The 15,229-nt window shown below is 52.3% G+C and overlaps 4 non-coding genes and 2 pseudogenes across 4 annotated transcripts; all 6 read left to right on the plus strand.

Moving 5' to 3' along the window:
• The first annotated feature begins 1,504 nt into the window (after nt 1–1,504).
• LOC141196233 (U2 spliceosomal RNA) lies at nt 1,505–1,698 on the plus strand. Its single transcript, XR_012268796.1, has one exon. It is a non-coding gene; the product is annotated as a U2 spliceosomal RNA (small nuclear RNA).
• A 1,118-nt stretch (nt 1,699–2,816) lies between these two features.
• LOC141196851 (U2 spliceosomal RNA) lies at nt 2,817–3,007 on the plus strand. The gene has a single exon (XR_012269246.1). It is a non-coding gene; the product is annotated as a U2 spliceosomal RNA (small nuclear RNA).
• Nucleotides 3,008–4,127: 1,120 nt separating this feature from the next.
• Nucleotides 4,128–4,205, plus strand: LOC141196439 (U2 spliceosomal RNA; annotated as a pseudogene).
• A 5,564-nt stretch (nt 4,206–9,769) lies between these two features.
• Nucleotides 9,770–9,963, plus strand: LOC141196252 (U2 spliceosomal RNA). The gene has a single exon (XR_012268815.1). It is a non-coding gene; the product is annotated as a U2 spliceosomal RNA (small nuclear RNA).
• Nucleotides 9,964–11,082: 1,119 nt separating this feature from the next.
• Nucleotides 11,083–11,273, plus strand: LOC141196852 (U2 spliceosomal RNA). The gene has a single exon (XR_012269247.1). It is a non-coding gene; the product is annotated as a U2 spliceosomal RNA (small nuclear RNA).
• A 1,120-nt stretch (nt 11,274–12,393) lies between these two features.
• Nucleotides 12,394–12,471, plus strand: LOC141196440 (U2 spliceosomal RNA; annotated as a pseudogene).
• The last annotated feature ends 2,758 nt before the right edge of the window (nt 12,472–15,229 follow it).

A 15,229-nucleotide genomic window follows, 5' to 3' on the forward strand; every position in this document is an offset into this window, starting at 1 on the left:
GGTTCGGCCGGGCTTCAGGGGCCAAAGTCAACTGCAGGAAGTCGGAAGCCATGCTCTTCGGGGATTGGCAGCCGGCCTCCTCCGCCCCCTTCCCCTTCAACATTCAACCGGATTTCCTCAAGGTGCTGGGAGTCTGGTTCGGGAAGGAAGGAGCGGCCCTCAAGTCCTGGCAAGAACGCTTGGCCAAGGTGAAGCAACGGATCGGACTCTGGAGCCTCAGACACCTCACTTGTGAGGGTAAGGCACTCGTCCTGCGTAATGAGGTCCTGCCCGTCTTGCAGTACACGGCGCAGGCCTGGCCCCCACACGTCACTGTGTGCAGGGCCATTACCAGGACAGTGTTTCACTTTGTCTGGGGATCCAAGATGGACAGAGTCAGGCGGGCCGTCATGTACAAGGAGCCTCGCAAGGGTGGGAAGGGCGTTCCAGATATCCCCACCCTCCTGCGATCCTCTTTTGTGTGTGATTGTGTCCGCCGGACTTTGCAAGTCAAGAATGGCTCCGCGGGCAGGTCCATGTCTCGCTTCTTCCTGCTTCCTCTTTGGAGGCGACTCGGCTGGGACAAGTGGGACAGCTCCTTCCCCTACAACTGGACGACGCCATGGTTCTATGGAGACGTCGTTCGATTTGTGGGGGAACATCAACTGGAGGGACTCAAGCCCGACTTGTGGAAGCCCAAAACTATCCACAAGCTCATCAGAGCCAAGGATGACGTGGAGAACATCACAGGACTTCACCAGGACACGCTGGAGACTGTGTGGACAAATGTGTCGTCTGACAGGCTGACCAACGGGCACAAGGACTTGTCGTGGATGGCGATTCAGGGCGGACTGCCCGTCCGGTCATTCATGCATGCCCGGAACCTGTGCAAGACCCGGTACTGCCCAAGGTGCCCCTTCGTGGAGGAAACATCTTTGCACACTTTTTGGGACTGCGGATTTGCACAGCGCCTGTTGACTGCCCTTGAGGACGACCTGAGGAACTCTGTCCCCAGGGCGAGCCTATCGCACCATTCTGTGCTTTACGGACTCTTCCCTGGGGTTCATACCGTCGGAGCCATCCAGGAGGCTTGGCGCCTTATGAACTGCTTCAAGTATGCCGTTTGGGTCGCCAGGAACCGGCTCATCTTGAGGAGGGAGAGGATGTCCATCCAGGACTGCCGCAGGCTGATCCACAGCCTGCTCAGAGACTATTCCATCGTGGACGGTCCGGAGGACGAGGATGAGGACTAAACCCCTCCTCCCCCTCTCCCCTTATGTGTCTTGTCTTTTAATAAAGCTTCGGGCCTGTGATTTTCCCCTCCCCATCCCCTTTTTCCCAATCCCCATCCCTTATCACGGTTCGTCGTACTGTATTGATTGACATGCTTTTTCTTTCATATTGAGTGTTTTGTGTAGCATAGGGGTGTGATGTGTCTAGTTAGTGCGTCGTATCCTCATGCTATGTAAGTGTGATGTAGAATTATGTGTGTACTGGGCTGCGGCACTGTACACTGTCTGTTAACTTATTTTTTGTGCTAATAAAAGATATATTCAATCAAAAAAATCTGTTCTTATCAGTTTAATATCTGATACGTCCCCTATCTGGGGACCATATATTAAATGGATTTTTAGAACAGGGAGATGGAAAAAGAGCTTGCTCTGTCCACTCCACGCATTGACCTGGTATTGCATTATCTCCAGGACCGGTGCACCCCTTCTTTAATGCAGTTTCTAAAATCAGAAAGAATTGAATTCAATGCTTTTTGTTCATTTTGCTTGTTTGTCGGATTTTGGGATGGACTCTTTGGCTTTGCTTTTCTTCTCCTCATTGGATTTTTCATGTTAAAAGTTGCAGAAGCCAGATGACAAGCTCATTTTGGTTCAACTTCAGCAACTGTGCATTGCATTGCCATGTAATGTAATGTAATGCAATGCTATCTATCTAGCTCTCCCTCTATACTTCCTTTTGGATAAACAGACATATTAGGCAAGCATTTTGGAGCTTTCACCTAAATAACTACAGGTGGTGAGATAAGCTGCACAATATAATTGACCTTTCAGTATATTGTTGCACACACACCATCTATTTAGCAAATGCCCTTGTTATCAACAGCAGCCTTTTAAACTCACCTGAGCTAACAGGTATGTGAGCTGGTTACTCTGCTGCGCTTAAAATTTCTTTTTTGGTTTGCTACAATGCCTTTTCTGAAACGTTGTCTCCCTCTGCTGGAACACTGACTTCTTTCATTTAATGCCTGCAGACTATAAAAGAGAAACCAACCCAAAAAGTTTGGTTGATTAGTCTGTGGCATTCTTTTAAACTGTTGCTTATGGCGGTCTCTGTGAGCTTCTCAGTGACATTCAGCCATCCAGGTATCCCGCCTGCAGTAGACGGAATGTGGCAATGGAACGCTGGCTGCGCGTGTCATAATAGGCTCTGAGCCTTTATATACCTGCGCACAGCAGCAGCCACCTTCAGTCTGCTGCTGGACAGCCAGCAGCAGCAGCAGGAGAGGTAATTAATCAGCAACCCTCCTGCTAAGGGTAGACAGCTGCTCGTTCCACCCCCCCCCCCGCCTTAATTGGTTCTCCTCCCTTCCAACGGTGTTGAGGCGGGTGGGAACAGCCGGGGGTTGAGGGTACTGTGCTAAAAGAGGTGGAGTTATGCAGATCTAAAACGCGTGGATTGCAGCAGCAGCAAGCCGAAAAGTGCAGGCATGTGAGGGATCTAGAGGTTGACAGCATGTCTTCTTAACGGGAGTCCAGGTGGCCATCTCCACAAATGGACTTTTCAGAATCCTTGGGTGGCACCGTAGTCGGAAACCAATTCTGGTTATCGCTTCTCGGCCTTTTGGCTAAGATCAAGTGTAGTATCTGTTCTTATCAGTTTAATATCTGATACGTCCCCTATCTGGGGACCATATATTAAATGGATTTTTAGAACAGGGAGATGGAAAAAGAGCTTGCTCTGTCCACTCCACGCATTGACCTGGTATTGCAGTATCTCCAGGACCGGTGCACCCCTTCTTTAATGCAGTTTCTAAAATCAGAAAGAATTGAATTCAATGCTTTTTGTTCATTTTGCTTGTTTGTCGGATTTTGGGATGGACTCTTTGGCTTTGCTTTTCTTCTCCTCATTGGATTTTTCATGTTAAAAGTTGCAGAAGCCAGATGACAAGCTCATTTTGGTTCAACTTCAGCAACTGTGCATTGCATTGCCATGTAATGTAATGTAATGCAATGCTATCTATCTAGCTCTCCCTCTATACTTCCTTTCGGATAAACAGACATATTAGGCAAGCGTTTTGGAGCTTTCACCTAAATAACTACAGGTGGTGAGATAAGCTGCACAATATAATTGACCTTTCAGTATATTGTTGCACACACACCATCTATTTAGCAAATGCCCTTGTTATCAACAGCAGCCTTTTAAACTCACCTGAGCTAACAGGTATGTGAGCTGGTTACTCTGCTGCGCTTAAAATTTCTTTTTTGGTTTGCTACAATGCCTTTTCTGAAACGTTGTCTCCCTCTGCTGGAACACTGACTTCTTTCATTTAATGCCTGCAGACTATAAAAGAGAAACCAACCCAAAAAGTTTGGTTGATTAGTCTGTGGCATTCTTTTAAACTGTTGCTTATGGCGGTCTCTGTGAGCTTCTCAGTGACATTCAGCCATCCAGGTATCCCGCCTGCAGTAGACGGAATGTGGCAATGGAACGCTGGCTGCGCGTGTCATAATAGGCTCTGAGCCTTTATATACCTGCGCACAGCAGCAGCCACCTTCAGTCTGCTGCTGGACAGCCAGCAGCAGCAGCAGCAGGAGAGGTAATTAATCAGCAACCCTCCTGCTAAGGGTAGACAGCTGCTCGTTCCACCCCCCCCCCGCCTTAATTGGTTCTCCTCCCTTCCAACGGTGTTGAGGCGGGTGGGAACAGCCGGGGGTTGAGGGTACTGTGCTAAAAGAGGTGGAGTTATGCAGATCTAAAACGCGTGGATTGCAGCAGCAGCAAGCCGAAAAGTGCAGGCATGTGAGGGATCTAGAGGTTGACAGCATGTCTTCTTAACGGGAGTCCAGGTGGCCATCTCCACAAATGGACTTTTCAGAATCCTTGGGTGGCACCGTAGTCGGAAACCAATTCTGGTTATCGCTTCTCGGCCTTTTGGCTAAGATCAAGTGTAGTATCTGTTCTTTTAAGAACACAAGAGCTACGATCTACACTTGACGAGAGCGATCGAACTCGGAAGGAGAAGAGCTTCGGAGCGCAGCTGACATCGGAGAAGGAAGGCGGATATCGGTGGGAGGAAGAAGCTCTAAAGAATCCAGAAGAAGACGAAGACTCGGAGAAGAATCGGGCTGTCCTGTGGAATCTTTGAGTAAGAAAATCATCGAGACAAAGACCTTTCGGGGAATTTGTCCAGAACACGACGGGAGAAGAATCTGCATAGCTCCACCCATTTCGGGAAGAGCTCCAGATCCAGCTCCAAGAAGTAACTGCAGGAGGAAAGCCATGGCAAGCGCTGCGAGGAAGGCCGAAAAGAAGAGCCTGGAGCAGGGGACAGCCAGGAGGGCCCAGCCAGGAGCCGATTCTGACCCCAAGGACTCTGCCTCCACGACTGGCCAGCAGAAGGGACCCCAGAAGCCCCGCCACGAAGCTCCAGCCCTGGAGCCATGGATGCGGCAGACGGTGGCCCTGAAGCTGAAGGAAGTGGATGGGAGGGTGCCGGACATGTCCTCGGACGTGTTCTGCCAGAAGATGCTGCTGGATCGAGGCTTCTCCAGGTCGGACACCCTCAGCATCCAGACCTTCTTGACGGGGATCTTCTTCGTCACCTTCGCCACTGTGAACACCTGCAGGAGGTTCTGGGAAATGGTAAGCGCAAAAGGATCGGATAATTCTTTCTCTGCCTTTACAGGTAGCTGCCCTATCCAGAGGGACGAAAGGAGGATCACGGTCTCCATGCGCAACCCGCACACCCCAGGCCAAGACATCTGTACCTTCCTGAGACGCTTCTGTTTGGTTGTGAAGGAACCCTCTCACATCCTGAATGGACTCGGCTTCTGGACAGGTAAGTGGTCGGTGACTGTTAGACTTCACAGGGACCTGGCGTACTCAGACGGACTTCGGCACCTGCCCCCGACATTCTCCCTGGGCAACTCCTACGGCCTCATCTATTACCCGGACATGCCGCGGAACTGCAGGAGATGCGGCAAGAACGGCCACGAGATGAAGGACTGCAAGGAGGATGCCTGCAGGATTTGTCGAGTGACGGGACACAGCTCGAAGGACTGCCCGAAGAAGACGTCCTGCAACCTGTGTGGGCTGGCGGCTCATCTGTACAAGGATTGCCCCAAGCGTGAGAGATCCTGGGCATCGGTGGTTGCGACGACCCCAGCTCCGGAGGACAACGCCCCGACAACCAGGCCTGTGAAGGTCAAGGACGCGACGACCAAGGCCCCAGCGGCCAAGGCCGAGACGACCAAGGCCAAAGCGGTCAAGGAGTCGGTGGCCAAAGCCCCAGCGACGGTCCCAGCAGCTCCGAAGCAGAAGAAAAAGTCAAAGGAGGGTAAGAGTTCTGTCACCCCTCTCTCGATCCCTCCCCCTGCCACCCCCGTCCAATCCCCCCCCACCCCGGCCACCCCTGCTGAGGATTCCACTTCCTCTTCCTCCTTCCCCTACTCCTCAGCAGGTGTCCTTTCCCCTGCCCCGGCAGCCACTCTCCCTCCTCAGACCATGGTAGTGGTGGAATTAACCTTTCCTCCACCTGCCGCTATCTATTCCGAGGAGGATTTTCCCCTTCTTGTCTCCCCAGTTCCAACCCGGGGAAAGAGGAAGGTGGAGGACAGCCCTGCTACTGAATCCTCCAAAAAGAAGATTCTGGATTTCGTAGGCGAAAAGGAGGATACCCTCCCTGAGCCAGAAGAGATGGAGCACATGGTTGAGACCCTGGTGGCCGAGCCAGAAGAGGAGGAACTGGTGGTCGCCGAGATCGAGGCCGCGCTGCTTGACCAGATGGAGGAAGAGGGCCTGCTGGTGATCCCGTCACCAGCAGTCAACACCGACGAGGGACCACCCGACCGGAGTGGTAACTAAGGTGTATTGCCTGCGCTAACTTTTTCTTTTTTCCCTACATGATGGCTAATATTAACTTATTTTCCATTAATGTCAGGAGCATCAAGGACAAGTTCAGACGTCAGACTATTTATGCCTTCCTTACTTCCCAGTTGTGTGATGTTTATATGTTGCAGGAATGTTCCCTTCCCTCCTCTAGGTCCTTCAAACATCTGGCCAGGGAGTGGTCCCACGGTCCATCCTACTGGTCCGGTGGGGGTGACTGCAAGTCTGCAGGGGTCGCAATTCTGATCAGGGGGGGCGCATTCACGCTTGAGTCCGTCCAGGAGCTCATCTGCGGCAGGGCTCTTGTTGTAGATGGCAACTGGGCGGGAGAACCTGTCAGGTTCATCAACGTGTATGCGTCCCCACTGAAGAATGAGCGTTTGGAGCTTTTCCAGACCCTGCGGCTTCAGCTTGCCACCACCAGGACCTTAGTGATGGCCGGGGATTTCAACTGCCCCATCGAGGAGGATGGTCGTAGTTCTGGCACATCTGCCAAGTTGGACATCACGTCCAAGCTGCTCATCGAGATGGTAACCGAGGCCTCTCTTCAGGACGTGGTGGGCTCCATGGGGAGAGGCTCCATGAACTATTCGTGGAGCCGACCGGATGGCTCACTCCGCTCCAGGATTGACTTTGTGTTCACCTCTCGGGCAGTCAGGCAGAGTAGGCACTCGATGGTCCCCTGCTTCTTCTCCGACCACAGAGCCATTCACTTACAAGGTGTCCTCGGCGACGGTTTTCCGTCCGGTCCCGGCTCCTGGAAGCTGAATTGTGCTCTGCTGGCTCAGGATGAAGTCGTGGAGGAGCTGAGAGCAGCCTACTCAATGTGGCAGTCCTACAAGGGTAGCTTCCAAACAGTCTCTGATTGGTGGGAATATGTTAAACTTGAGTTTCGCTGTTTCTTTCAGGCCAAGGGTCGACAACAGGCGTGTGAGAAGAGGAGGGACTTCAGAGGGCTGCAGCGCGAGCTGCGGTCGCTGCAGGACTTTCTTCACTGTGGCTGGGACGTGAGGGAGGAGCTGGAGGAGACCAAGAAGAGCCTGAAAAGGCACTTTGAGGAGGAGTCCAAGCGAATCGTCTTCCGTTCCAAAGTGGAGAATCTGGAGAAGGGTGAGAAATGTAACTCATTCTTTTTCAGGAAACTTCATGCCGGTCACACGCCCCTGAACGAGCTGCGAGACGAGAGCGGAAACATGCGACGTGGGAAGGAGGACGTGATGAGGGTCGTCAGCGACTTCTACAGCGAACTCTACTCCCACAAGACTACCGACCCCGACGCTGCTGATAACTTCCTGTCAGGTATCACTAACCATCTTGATCCTGCAGGCATGGCAGCCTTGGACAAACCTCTGATGGTGGGCGAATTGCTCTCTGCCGCTAAATCCTTTAGGACCGGCAGGACCCCGGGCAGTGATGGTCTTCCAGCGGAGCTCTATGTAGCGCTGGGAGACCTCATCTGTCCGGACCTGTTGGACCTGTACGAGGAGATGGTGGTGGAGGGTAGAATGCCTCCATCTTTGAGGGAAGGAATGGTCACGATCCTGTACAAGCGGAAGGGAGAGAGTTGCGACCTGAGGAATTGGCGTCCCATCACTCTGCTCAACGTGGACTACAAGATCCTGGCCAAGACGATGGCGACACGACTTAAGACGGTCATCGGACGGATCATCCACCCGGACCAGACCTGCGGCATCCCTGGACGTCGCATCGCAGACAGCCTCGCTCTCGTGCGGGACACGGTCGAGTACATCAAGGTCCGCCGCGCACACGCGGCCCTGGTCTCCTTGGATCAGGAGAAGGCCTTCGACCGGGTTTCCCACGAGTTCATGGGCCGAGCTCTGCACCGGTTAGGTTTGGGTAACATGTTTTGTTCGTATGTCCGTTTGATGTATTTTGATATCCACAGCTCGGTGTTGGTGAAAGGCTGGAAGACTGACCCCTTCCCTGTCCTCTCTGGGGTCAGACAAGGCTGCCCTCTATCACCTCTTCTTTTTGTTTGTGTTATAGAACTCTTCGCAGAGGCTATCCGGCAGAATGGAGAGATCAGAGGGATCACCGCACCGGGTCCGGGACGACACGAGGTCAAGTGCTCGCTCTACATGGACGACGTCACCGTCTTCTGCGCTGATCGTGGTTCAGTCGACGCCCTCGTCCAGACGTGTGAGAGGTTCGGCCGGGCTTCAGGGGCCAAAGTCAACTGCAGGAAGTCGGAAGCCATGCTCTTCGGGGATTGGCAGCCGGCCTCCTCCGCCCCCTTCCCCTTCAACATTCAACCGGATTTCCTCAAGGTGCTGGGAGTCTGGTTCGGGAAGGAAGGAGCGGCCCTCAAGTCCTGGCAAGAACGCTTGGCCAAGGTGAAGCAACGGATCGGACTCTGGAGCCTCAGACACCTCACTTGTGAGGGTAAGGCACTCGTCCTGCGTAATGAGGTCCTGCCCGTCTTGCAGTACACGGCGCAGGCCTGGCCCCCACACGTCACTGTGTGCAGGGCCATTACCAGGACAGTGTTTCACTTTGTCTGGGGATCCAAGATGGACAGAGTCAGGCGGGCCGTCATGTACAAGGAGCCTCGCAAGGGTGGGAAGGGCGTTCCAGATATCCCCACCCTCCTGCGATCCTCTTTTGTGTGTGATTGTGTCCGCCGGACTTTGCAAGTCAAGAATGGCTCCGCGGGCAGGTCCATGTCTCGCTTCTTCCTGCTTCCTCTTTGGAGGCGACTCGGCTGGGACAAGTGGGACAGCTCCTTCCCCTACAACTGGACGACGCCATGGTTCTATGGAGACGTCGTTCGATTTGTGGGGGAACATCAACTGGAGGGACTCAAGCCCGACTTGTGGAAGCCCAAAACTATCCACAAGCTCATCAGAGCCAAGGATGACGTGGAGAACATCACAGGACTTCACCAGGACACGCTGGAGACTGTGTGGACAAATGTGTCGTCTGACAGGCTGACCAACGGGCACAAGGACTTGTCGTGGATGGCGATTCAGGGCGGACTGCCCGTCCGGTCATTCATGCATGCCCGGAACCTGTGCAAGACCCGGTACTGCCCAAGGTGCCCCTTCGTGGAGAAAACATCTTTGCACACTTTTTGGGACTGCGGATTTGCACAGCGCCTGTTGACTGCCCTTGAGGACGACCTGAGGAACTCTGTCCCCAGGGCGAGCCTATCGCACCATTCTGTGCTTTACGGACTCTTCCCTGGGGTTCATACCGTCGGAGCCATCCAGGAGGCTTGGCGCCTTATGAACTGCTTCAAGGATGCCGTTTGGGTCGCCAGGAACCGGCTCATCTTGAGGAGGGAGAGGATGTCCATCCAGGACTGCCGCAGGCTGATCCACAGCCTGCTCAGAGACTATTCCATCGTGGACGGTCCGGAGGACGAGGATGAGGACTAAACCCCTCCTCCCCCTCTCCCCTTATGTGTCTTGTCTTTTAATAAAGCTTCGGGCCTGTGATTTTCCCCTCCCCATCCCCTTTTTCCCAATCCCCATCCCTTATCACGGTTCGTCGTACTGTATTGATTGACATGCTTTTTCTTTCATATTGAGTGTTTTGTGTAGCATAGGGGTGTGATGTGTCTAGTTAGTGCGTCGTATCCTCATGCTATGTAAATGTGATGTAGAATTCTGTGTGTACTGGGCTGCGGCACTGTACACTGTCTGTTAACTTATTTTTTGTGCTAATAAAAGATATATTCAATCAAAAAAATCTGTTCTTATCAGTTTAATATCTGATACGTCCCCTATCTGGGGACCATATATTAAATGGATTTTTAGAACAGGGAGATGGAAAAAGAGCTTGCTCTGTCCACTCCACGCATTGACCTGGTATTGCAGTATCTCCAGGACCGGTGCACCCCTTCTTTAATGCAGTTTCTAAAATCAGAAAGAATTGAATTCAATGCTTTTTGTTCATTTTGCTTGTTTGTCGGATTTTGGGATGGACTCTTTGGCTTTGCTTTTCTTCTCCTCATTGGATTTTTCATGTTAAAAGTTGCAGAAGCCAGATGACAAGCTCATTTTGGTTCAACTTCAGCAACTGTGCATTGCATTGCCATGTAATGTAATGTAATGCAATGCTATCTATCTAGCTCTCCCTCTATACTTCCTTTTGGATAAACAGACATATTAGGCAAGCATTTTGGAGCTTTCACCTAAATAACTACAGGTGGTGAGATAAGCTGCACAATATAATTGACCTTTCAGTATATTGTTGCACACACACCATCTATTTAGCAAATGCCCTTGTTATCAACAGCAGCCTTTTAAACTCACCTGAGCTAACAGGTATGTGAGCTGGTTACTCTGCTGCGCTTAAAATTTCTTTTTTGGTTTGCTACAATGCCTTTTCTGAAACGTTGTCTCCCTCTGCTGGAACACTGACTTCTTTCATTTAATGCCTGCAGACTATAAAAGAGAAACCAACCCAAAAAGTTTGGTTGATTAGTCTGTGGCATTCTTTTAAACTGTTGCTTATGGCGGTCTCTGTGAGCTTCTCAGTGACATTCAGCCATCCAGGTATCCCGCCTGCAGTAGACGGAATGTGGCAATGGAACGCTGGCTGCGCGTGTCATAATAGGCTCTGAGCCTTTATATACCTGCGCACAGCAGCAGCCACCTTCAGTCTGCTGCTGGACAGCCAGCAGCAGCAGCAGGAGAGGTAATTAATCAGCAACCCTCCTGCTAAGGGTAGACAGCTGCTCGTTCCACCCCCCCCCCCCGCCTTAATTGGTTCTCCTCCCTTCCAACGGTGTTGAGGCGGGTGGGAACAGCCGGGGGTTGAGGGTACTGTGCTAAAAGAGGTGGAGTTATGCAGATCTAAAACGCGTGGATTGCAGCAGCAGCAAGCCGAAAAGTGCAGGCATGTGAGGGATCTAGAGGTTGACAGCATGTCTTCTTAACGGGAGTCCAGGTGGCCATCTCCACAAATGGACTTTTCAGAATCCTTGGGTGGCACCGTAGTCGGAAACCAATTCTGGTTATCGCTTCTCGGCCTTTTGGCTAAGATCAAGTGTAGTATCTGTTCTTATCAGTTTAATATCTGATACGTCCCCTATCTGGGGACCATATATTAAATGGATTTTTAGAACAGGGAGATGGAAAAAGAGCTTGCTCTGTCCACTCCACGCATTGACCTGGTATTGCAGTATCTCCAGGACCGGTGCACCCCTTCTTTAATGCAGTTTCTAAAATCAGAAAGAATTGAATTCAATGCTTTTTGTTCATTTTGCTTGTTTGTCGGATTTTGGGATGGACTCTTTGGCTTTGCTTTTCTTCTCCTCATTGGATTTTTCATGTTAAAAGTTGCAGAAGCCAGATGACAAGCTCATTTTGGTTCAACTTCAGCAACTGTGCATTGCATTGCCATGTAATGTAATGTAATGCAATGCTATCTATCTAGCTCTCCCTCTATACTTCCTTTCGGATAAACAGACATATTAGGCAAGCGTTTTGGAGCTTTCACCTAAATAACTACAGGTGGTGAGATAAGCTGCACAATATAATTGACCTTTCAGTATATTGTTGCACACACACCATCTATTTAGCAAATGCCCTTGTTATCAACAGCAGCCTTTTAAACTCACCTGAGCTAACAGGTATGTGAGCTGGTTACTCTGCTGCGCTTAAAATTTCTTTTTTGGTTTGCTACAATGCCTTTTCTGAAACGTTGTCTCCCTCTGCTGGAACACTGACTTCTTTCATTTAATGCCTGCAGACTATAAAAGAGAAACCAACCCAAAAAGTTTGGTTGATTAGTCTGTGGCATTCTTTTAAACTGTTGCTTATGGCGGTCTCTGTGAGCTTCTCAGTGACATTCAGCCATCCAGGTATCCCGCCTGCAGTAGACGGAATGTGGCAATGGAACGCTGGCTGCGCGTGTCATAATAGGCTCTGAGCCTTTATATACCTGCGCACAGCAGCAGCCACCTTCAGTCTGCTGCTGGACAGCCAGCAGCAGCAGCAGCAGGAGAGGTAATTAATCAGCAACCCTCCTGCTAAGGGTAGACAGCTGCTCGTTCCACCCCCCCCCCGCCTTAATTGGTTCTCCTCCCTTCCAACGGTGTTGAGGCGGGTGGGAACAGCCGGGGGTTGAGGGTACTGTGCTAAAAGAGGTGGAGTTATGCAGATCTAAAACGCGTGGATTGCAGCAGCAGCAAGCCGAAAAGTGCAGGCATGTGAGGGATCTAGAGGTTGACAGCATGTCTTCTTAACGGGAGTCCAGGTGGCCATCTCCACAAATGGACTTTTCAGAATCCTTGGGTGGCACCATAGTCGGAAACCAATTCTGGTTATCGCTTCTCGGCCTTTTGGCTAAGATCAAGTGTAGTATCTGTTCTTTTAAGAACACAAGAGCTACGATCTACACTTGACGAGAGCGATCGAACTCGGAAGGAGAAGAGCTTCGGAGCGCAGCTGACATCGGAGAAGGAAGGCGGATATCGGTGGGAGGAAGAAGCTCTAAAGAATCCAGAAGAAGACGAAGACTCGAAGAAGAATCGGGCTGTCCTGTGGAATCTTTGAGTAAGAAAATCATCGAGACAAAGACCTTTCGGGGAATTTGTCCAGAACACGACGGGAGAAGAATCTGCATAGCTCCACCCATTTCGGGAAGAGCTCCAGATCCAGCTCCAAGAAGTAACTGCAGGAGGAAAGCCATGGCAAGCGCTGCGAGGAAGGCCGAAAAGAAGAGCCTGGAGCAGGGGACAGCCAGGAGGGCCCAGCCAGGAGCCGATTCTGACCCCAAGGACTCTGCCTCCACGACTGGCCAGCAGAAGGGACCCCAGAAGCCCCGCCACGAAGCTCCAGCCCTGGAGCCATGGATGCGGCAGACGGTGGCCCTGAAGCTGAAGGAAGTGGATGGGAGGGTGCCGGACATGTCCTCGGACGTGTTCTGCCAGAAGATGCTGCTGGATCGAGGCTTCTCCAGGTCGGACACCCTCAGCATCCAGACCTTCTTGACGGGGATCTTCTTCGTCACCTTCGCCACTGTGAACACCTGCAGGAGGTTCTGGGAAATGGTAAGCGCAAAAGGATCGGATAATTCTTTCTCTGCCTTTACAGGTAGCTGCCCTATCCAGAGGGACGAAAGGAGGATCACGGTCTCCATGCGCAACCCGCACACCCCAGGCCAAGACATCTGTACCTTCCTGAGACGCTTCTGTTTGGTTGTGAAGGAACCCTCTCACATCCTGAATGGACTCGGCCTCTGGACAGGTAAGTGGTCGGTGACTGTTAGACTTCACAGGGACCTGGCGTACTCAGACGGACTTCGGCACCTGCCCCCGACATTCTCCCTGGGCAACTCCTACGGCCTCATCTATTACCCGGACATGCCGCGGAACTGCAGGAGATGCGGCAAGAACGGCCACGAGATGAAGGACTGCAAGGAGGATGCCTGCAGGATTTGTCGAGTGACGGGACACAGCTCGAAGGACTGCCCGAAGAAGACGTCCTGCAACCTGTGTGGGCTGGCGGCTCATCTGTACAAGGATTGCCCCAAGCGTGAGAGATCCTGGGCATCGGTGGTTGCGACGACCCCAGCTCCGGAGGACAACGCCCCGACAACCAGGCCTGTGAAGGTCAAGGACGCGACGACCAAGGCCCCAGCGGCCAAGGCCGAGACGACCAAGGCCAAAGCGGTCAAGGAGTCGGTGGCCAAAGCCCCAGCGACGGTCCCAGCAGCTCCGAAGCAGAAGAAAAAGTCAAAGGAGGGTAAGAGTTCTGTCACCCCTCTCTCGATCCCTCCCCCTGCCACCCCCGTCCAATCCCCCCCCACCCCGGCCACCCCTGCTGAGGATTCCACTTCCTCTTCCTCCTTCCCCTACTCCTCAGCAGGTGTCCTTTCCCCTGCCCCGGCAGCCACTCTCCCTCCTCAGACCATGGTAGTGGTGGAATTAACCTTTCCTCCACCTGCCGCTATCTATTCCGAGGAGGATTTTCCCCTTCTTGTCTCCCCAGTTCCAACCCGGGGAAAGAGGAAGGTGGAGGACAGCCCTGCTACTGAATCCTCCAAAAAGAAGATTCTGGATTTCGTAGGCGAAAAGGAGGATACCCTCCCTGAGCCAGAAGAGATGGAGCACATGGTTGAGACCCTGGTGGCCGAGCCAGAAGAGGAGGAACTGGTGGTCGCCGAGATCGAGGCCGCGCTGCTTGACCAGATGGAGGAAGAGGGCCTGCTGGTGATCCCGTCACCAGCAGTCAACACCGACGAGGGACCACCCGACCGGAGTGGTAACTAAGGTGTATTGCCTGCGCTAACTTTTTCTTTTTTCCCTACATGATGGCTAATATTAACTTATTTTCCATTAATGTCAGGAGCATCAAGGACAAGTTCAGACGTCAGACTATTTATGCCTTCCTTACTTCCCAGTTGTGTGATATTTATATGTTGCAGGAATGTTCCCTTCCCTCCTCTAGGTCCTTCAAACATCTGGCCAGGGAGTGGTCCCACGGTCCATCCTACTGGTCCGGTGGGGGTGACTGCAAGTCTGCAGGGGTCGCAATTCTGATCAGGGGGGGCGCATTCACGCTTGAGTCCGTCCAGGAGCTCATCTGCGGCAGGGCTCTTGTTGTAGATGGCAACTGGGCGGGAGAACCTGTCAGGTTCATCAACGTGTATGCGTCCCCACTGAAGAATGAGCGTTTGGAGCTTTTCCAGACCCTGCGGCTTCAGCTTGCCACCACCAGGACCTTAGTGATGGCCGGGGATTTCAACTGCCCCATCGAGGAGGATGGTCGTAGTTCTGGCACATCTGCCAAGTTGGACATCACGTCCAAGCTGCTCATCGAGATGGTAACCGAGGCCTCTCTTCAGGACGTGGTGGGCTCCATGGGGAGAGGCTCCATGAACTATTCGTGGAGCCGACCGGATGGCTCACTCCGCTCCAGGATTGACTTTGTGTTCACCTCTCGGGCAGTCAGGCAGAGTAGGCACTCGATGGTCCCCTGCTTCTTCTCCGACCACAGAGCCATTCACTTACAAGGTGTCCTCGGCGACGGTTTTCCGTCCGGTCCCGGCTCCTGGAAGCTGAATTGTGCTCTGCTGGCTCAGGATGAAGTCGTGGAGGAGCTGAGAGCAGCCTACGCAATGTGGCAGTCCTACAAGGGTAGCTTCCAAACAGTCTCTG

The sequence above is a fragment of the Phyllobates terribilis genome, unplaced genomic scaffold (assembly GCF_046119375.1).
Source record: "Phyllobates terribilis strain yellow unplaced genomic scaffold, ASM4611937v1 Scaffold_74__1_contigs__length_7073193, whole genome shotgun sequence".
In the NCBI taxonomy this organism is placed as follows: Eukaryota; Metazoa; Chordata; class Amphibia; order Anura; family Dendrobatidae; genus Phyllobates; species Phyllobates terribilis.